The sequence below is a fragment of the Amblyraja radiata genome, chromosome 20 (assembly GCF_010909765.2).
Source record: "Amblyraja radiata isolate CabotCenter1 chromosome 20, sAmbRad1.1.pri, whole genome shotgun sequence".
Classification (NCBI taxonomy): Eukaryota; Metazoa; Chordata; class Chondrichthyes; order Rajiformes; family Rajidae; genus Amblyraja; species Amblyraja radiata.
In genome coordinates, this window is record NC_045975.1 from 889,469 (window position 1) to 896,782 (window position 7,314).

Sequence of the window (7,314 nt, forward strand, 5' to 3'; positions counted from 1 at the left end):
ATATAACATTATTAAGGGTTTGGTCACGCTAGAGGCAGGAAACATGTTCCCGATGTTGGGGCAGTCCAGAACCAACACTTTCCCGAAGACTTTCTGAAACGCACAAGTCATTTTTGTTTTCTGTTTCCCAGGATGGAAATACCAAATACAAGAGGGCACCACGTTGAGGTGAGAGGGGCGACGTTTAAATATGATGTGGCGAGCGACTTGTTTTTACACAGAGGGTAGTGGGTGGTGGGTGTCTGGAACGTGCGGAGAGGAGAAGGGGCAGAAGGCGCAACCAACTCGTGAACCACCCGCCTGCCCGCCCTCTAGGCACAACTATGGCAAGGTGTGCTGGGTCATGTTGGTATCCAGGGTCACCCTAGAACCCAAAGACCCGGAGTGGCCCAAGGCAGATCCGAGCGGAACTCACTGCCTGAGAAGAAATGCGAAATACGTGGTTAGGTAGGATGTGATAACGGGGCTGAGGTTAATATTTACAGTTGATGCAACACTGGCCACTACAGCAAGCCCAGTGCATCATCCGTGACTAACAGCGACTCTGGTGAGGCGGAACAATAACACATAATAGGTGGAAAACAAAGAACTGCTGGTGTCAGTTTACACAAAAGGACACAAAGTGCTGGAGTAACTAGAAACGTCACCCGTGTCTTCCCTCCAGAGATGCCGCCTGTCCCGCTGAGTTACTCCAGCACTTTGTGTTTTTAACACATTATATATGTTGTACTTCACAGGTGACGGGGTATTCCCTTTATCCTGTCTCTGTACAGTGTCGCCTGCTCATTGTAATCATGTCCAGCCTTTCCGCTGACGGGATAGCCCTCAATACAAACGTTTTTCACTGTACCTCGGTACACGCGACAATAAACTAAACTAAACCAAACTAATCTTATTCGCCATTGCAATTTTGGTGTTTTTTTCATTCTAGCCTCATAATATTCTCCACATTTTCCAGATTTTAATCTCCACAAAAACACGTGTTTTGATACTTTGCTTGAAGACCATCACTCCCCGAATTTGATTTCCGTGGCATCCAATAGACCAACATATTTGAGTCGCCCATTCGTTCTCTCCAGAGATGCTGCTTGCCCCGCTGAGTTACTCCTGCATTTCGTGCTCTATATTCGGTTTAAACCAGCATCTGTAGTTCATTCCTAAACATATTTGTCCGCTGGTAAAGTTACAAAACTAAAAAACAAAACGATGAGAACACAAGATTGTTAACGGAGCTGGTATCATGGGTTATCGGGTAGTTAGATGCTATTGTGGTATTGTAGTGTGGAATATGTCACACAATGCGCCGTTAACTTTCATCATAATCACATCTCGAAGCCCGGGGTGAGGTGTTAACCCTGTGTACTGTAAAAGGCACTGTAAACTACACTCTAACGGGGACTGTAAAACACTGTTTGCAATCCTGTGCGAACCACAGAGAAAACTATTTTTTTCTCCCGTCAGTTAATAGGAAAACCATGTCTTGTTAAATCCGAATTTAGAAAAAAAAAAACAGAATTTGTATCCAGCTGCAGTTATAATGTGAACTGCACAAAATGTGCGTTGGTTTTTATAAGCTTTTTAAAACGTGTTATTTTTATACGTAGGTGGAACGGTTGTGGTTATTCCAATTCATTGTTGACCAAAGACAAGACCTTTGTTCAAATCTAAACTGCTCGCGTCTCAATTGAAAACTGTTTCACCTTTTTAAGCTCCAGTTTCTTATTTGCGACTACACACCCTCAGTTCGTTAAGTAAGCGATGGATTGTCGTTCAAAATCGAATGATACCACCATCTCGGCCAGACACAAGGTTCATGAGCAACTCGAGTGTGTAATAAGGATTAGACAGAATGCGGTCAGCATTTGCCCGAATGCAGCCAAGGAATGATCGCAATCAATGAATTACTGCCGAAAAAGCGTGAAAACAAGATCACCCCGGGGGGACACGACAACATAAATACTTGACTAAAAACGCTACAGTTTTGTGTTGGTGACATTGTCTACAACTTTGTTTAATATGATATTCTCTCCCGCTTAACGGGCTGCTTGCTGTGTGAAGTAATATCCAGAACAATGTCTTCAATGCGGGTTGCAGTCCGGAACGACAACAAATGTATCCCCATGTGCCAGTTATCACGGATGATATAAAAAAATAAAGTTCTCCACAAATTATCCCGAACCTTCGGAGTAAAACAGAAAGTGCAGGAGCAGCGGCTTACCTGGTTTTTAATAACGGAAATGAACGGACACTGACATTTGTCATATCCGATAATGAAGATCTTAATACATTCAAGCAAGAACGCAGTCAGATTGCAATGAAACTTGGCTGTTGTCACCACCAAACAGTGCATATTGTATGTAAAATAAATTCCGTGTTTTTATGCTGAATCACTTCGATTCATTTATTTTCATATCAGCAGAATAATATATTTCACCACATTCGACCAATCTACTGATTTGACACAATTTAGTGAAGTTATTTCATAAACCTTTTAAAGCCGCGTTAAAACGACTGAAGTTTAACCAGCTGCCAATATTCCATGCAATGTTGCCTTTATTACACGGTGTTTCATTATTTTGTTCTTACAATAATAATTGGAAATAATCCGTTTAAGGGGGCAGGCGCTTGCTAAACCGCATTCAACTGTTCCTGTTTTCGTTCAATACGCTTTGACCAAAAATCTTCCAATTATCGCCATTCTTTTCAGTCAACAATTCCTAAGATAGACACAAAAAGCTGGAGTAACTCAGCGGGACTGGCAGCATCTCTGGAGAGAAGGAAAGGGTGATGTTACGGGTTGAGACTCTCGAAACGTCACCTATTCCTTCTCTCCAGAGATGCTGCCCGTCCCGCTGAGTTACTCCAGCTTTTTGTGTCTATCTTCTGTTTAAACCAACATCTGCAGTTCCTTCCCGCACATTTCGTCAACATTTTTTCCTATTTGACTGTAGCATCCAGTCTGAGGGCAATCAAGGCTGGGATAATTTCAGCCGCGTTGAAACACACCAAATAAGGCAAGGACTGCGTGGCCCAAGGTGTTCTAACGCAGAATTATAACTAGCAAACAGAACGCTTCAGGGAAATGCTTCAAAAAACCAAAATAATATTTAGATCCCCCCAAAATAACGATAAAACAAAGTGACGATGGGATATATTCGCCACAGCGCGTGATTCCCTGTGTTTCAAATGCTTGTTTGCGATATCCGCCTGGCCAGCCAAAACCTCTAAATCTAGAAAAGAAAACTCTGAAGAAGGGTCTCGACCCGAAACGTCACCTATCCCTTCTCTCCAGAGACGCTGCCTGCCTGTCCCGCTGAGTTACTCCAGCATTTTGTGTCTGTCTTCAGCTAATACTTTCGCTGAGTTTTCTTTCACCAAACGAGTGCCGTGTTCGTTCATGTTGTACACGGTGCGGTTCAGTTTACACTCACAAAATATTCAGCGCGGAGCCATCAACGAGAACAAAACATGTTCGCTGTCAGTGTTGATAATGTTTGAACACCCAGCCCTGTTGAAACTTTGTCTAAACCAACCCTGCACTCTCTACCATCGATGATATAATATTTTATTTCAGCAGAGTATTTCCATCAATATTTGCACAGCACAGAATATAAACGTCAACTTTAACCGTTTAACCCGTTCAAAATTGATGCACTAACTTTAATACCGTTTAGCAGATCAATAAATCTAGGATTTTTTAAAAAGCTGATGCCAGCGTAATATTCAGCAATTTCTATATTTAGTGAACATAATTTCCGCGTGGATAGCAGAGTATTATTGAAGTATAACAAGAAGCAATAAGGGATCAAAATCGGAGAAGATAGTTCTTCAGAGTGGGGAATGATATTTAAGACTTTCTTGTGACGCCTTTAACATTCTAACCCTCGTGTAATCCGGTTTAAATTCCTAAACTTGTCACATTGGAAGGAAGGATAACATTTACAAGCGAATATTTCCATTCGCCGATCGAGGGAGCGGTGAACCACGAATAATCCTAACATGGACACGAAAAGCTGGAGTAACTAAACGGGACAGGAAGCATCTCTGGAGAGAAGGAATGGGTGACGTTTCGGCCCAAGATCCTTCTTCAGACTGAAGAATCTATTCGGAGTACGTTCCGTTTATTGGGGGGTATATTACCGTTATTGGGGGTATTTTACCCCCCCCCCCCCCCACTTCCCCACCCAGCGGCCGTGACTAAATAAGAAATACTGAATCTCTGTTGTGTCGCTCAGTTACTCCAGCTTTTTGTGTCTAAATACAATTGATTTGAGAAGACTCAACATCCCTGTCCCAACTTCTGCTTCCCAAATTACTGGGTGATAGTTGAGTTGTGCGGTGTTGTGTTCAAGATTCCCTCCACTGCGGGCAGTTCACTGAACTAGAATATGCCACAAACTATCAGCTCCCTTTTCGATTATTCACCGGAAGTGCCTCTGTGTGCGATAACCGGGTTTAAACCCTCACTCTGAACCTCCCTGCATAATTTTAATAACATATCTCAAAATGTCACGGTAAAAGGCAAACGGACCCGTTGCATGAAACGTCACCTAGACACTATTCCCGAGAGGGTTTGAACAATATTAACCTGGGCGGAGAGTTCCCGTTGCTCACCCCGCTTGTGTATTATGACATTCGAGTATATTTGTTACCGGGGAAAGATGTGGAGTCGGTGAACCGTGACTCTAAACAGCAAATGATATATTATCAGGAAGGGTCTCGACCCGAAACGTCACCCATTCCTTCTCTCCAGCTTGACCCGCTGAGTTACTCCAGCACTCTGTGTCTATCTTCGATTTAAACCAGCATCTGCAGTTCTTTCCTGCATGTTTTAGCATTCATATCTTATGTTGATTGAAAGATTCTCAAACCCACTGTGACCCTACATGCGATAAAGAACCGACACGGTTTTCAGCAAAGATGGAACCAGTGAGCGCGACTCCGATTGTCTCTTATGTAAATCCTTGTGCAAGCCTAGAAGAGTTATATTTGACATTAAAAACTTACGTAACGAAACAAGTGTGCTCCTCTTTCATGGCGCCAGGATATGAACCTGTTCATATTTTATAGTTGGTTCAAATATTTTACATGTTTTCAACGAAAGCTATTCTTGCCGTTCGCGATATTTCATTCTTTCAAAGCAAGAAGCCGGTCTGCGATTTCTAAACACTTTCCGATGGGTTTTATTGAGTCTCTCCAAAAATTATATTTATAAAATTATTGAATTCAAAAATTCAATTACAATGAAAAGTGCTAAACCATAAGAGTGGTGCAAGACGGGAACTGCTGCAGGATTTAATAAATGACCAATGAAGAAATCGCCAAGATTATTAAAACAATGAGGAATTAAATATATCATTTGCATCAGCGGGTGTGTTTAAAAATGACACACACACACACACACACACACACACACACACACACACACACACACACGCACACACACACACGCACGCACACACACACACACACAGGCACACATATACACACGCACACACAGACACACACACACAGACACACACACATACACACACAAACGCACATACACACACAAACACACGCACACACACACGCAGGCACACACACACACACACACAGGCACACATATACACACGCACACACAGATACACACACAGACACACACACATACACACACACAGACACACACACACACACAGATACACACACACACACACACACACACACACACGCACACACACACACACACACACACAGATACACACACACACACAGATACACACACACACACACACACACACACGCACACACACACACACACACACAGATACACACACACACACAGATACACACACACACACACACACACACACAGACACACACACACACACACACACAGCCACACACACACACACACACAGAGACACACATACACACACACACACACACACACACACACACACACACACACACACACACACACACACACACACACACACACACACACACACACACACACGGATAGAAAGGGAGAGTAAAGAGGGAAACTTCGCAGCCAATGTGTGGAGCAGATACAAAGACCACAAATAAACTCCGTCACACAGAACTCATCATCTGCCTTGCATTTTGTACCTGTCCTGTTAGGTTTGCATGAATTTATAGACCAGTAATCTCGCCGTCAAAATCCTTCCGCTGTATGAACACAGCTCTAATGATTTGGAAACTATTTAATAGGAACACCTCGGCAATTACCGGCAGAACGTACATTGCTCAAACTATGCTCTCCTTGACTTTTGCATGCGTTTGAATCTCGCTCAGCCCCGAGATTTCTTCTCGTTTACGGCTTATCTCATTACATATGTACATCTTTTAACATATTAGCAAAAAAATGTCCAGCTACAAATTCGTTAAAGATGTTCGAACGCGCAGTTCCACCAAGGGCTTTATGGAAACTGGCTGTTAATATTGAATTGTCAAGGGGGCAGGAATGTAAAGGAAGTTTCAATCGGAACGTGAGTTGGTTTTCATTAGGTCCCTGGGTTATTGAAGGGGAGAATTAACAATGGCAGCAAGAGAGGTTTGTTTGGTGATGAGCGAGCAGGCCAGTTCGCCTGATGTCGTGTATCGGCTCCGGGCTTTTCAACCGGGTTCCCAAACCGTGTCAAAGCGGGATTGAGTGTGAGCGAGGAGCGCCGAGACGCGAGCACGGAGCTTTAAACAAAGTGGCATTTTTGCTGAAATTATTTACCGTCGGAGCAGTTCACGAAACTTGATGTTGGCAAACACTGCAAGTGGCTTTTTTTAAACCAATGTTTAGCCGATTAGAGTGGCGAGGTGAGAGGGGGGGAAAAAAAGAGATTTCTGCTTGAATGTCTAAAGCTTCAGTGAAGAAGGCTATTGCTCCAGGTCTGTTCAAATAAATGTGAATTTGAGTCAGCGCTGCTCTTCAGTTTCCGCGTTGAAATGTGGCCGTCAGGGGTTTACAGGCTTGAACTAAATACTACTTTCTTACGCCGATATTTTATGCGTAATCTTTTCGTTGTAAAAAATGACCATAAAACCGTAACAGAGCGGCAGTGTTCAGACAAAGGAGGCTCTCAATAGGAGCGTTGCAAATCGGCAGCAGCGCGCTCATTAAATTGGCCGGGGTTGGATTTTAAGATAAGAACAGATATATATTCATCCTTCTAATTACATTACTGTCATGTGTTTAATTGTCCCGTCTTTTGAAGTGTTTTGTACTGGGGTCTGACCTCCCATTTATCTGATCTACATATTAATTGAGGGGGGGGTGGGGAGGGGGGGGGGGGAGGGGGTGGGTGAGCCGCGGCTCCG

The 7,314-nt window shown here is 43.3% G+C and overlaps 1 long non-coding RNA gene across 1 annotated transcript; it reads left to right on the forward strand.

Moving 5' to 3' along the window:
* Positions 1-358: 358 nt before the first annotated feature.
* Positions 359-2,387, forward strand: LOC116984429. Its single transcript, XR_004415010.1, has 2 exons — positions 359-547; positions 1,605-2,387. It is a non-coding gene; the product is annotated as an uncharacterized LOC116984429 (long non-coding RNA).
* Positions 2,388-7,314: the final 4,927 nt, after the last annotated feature.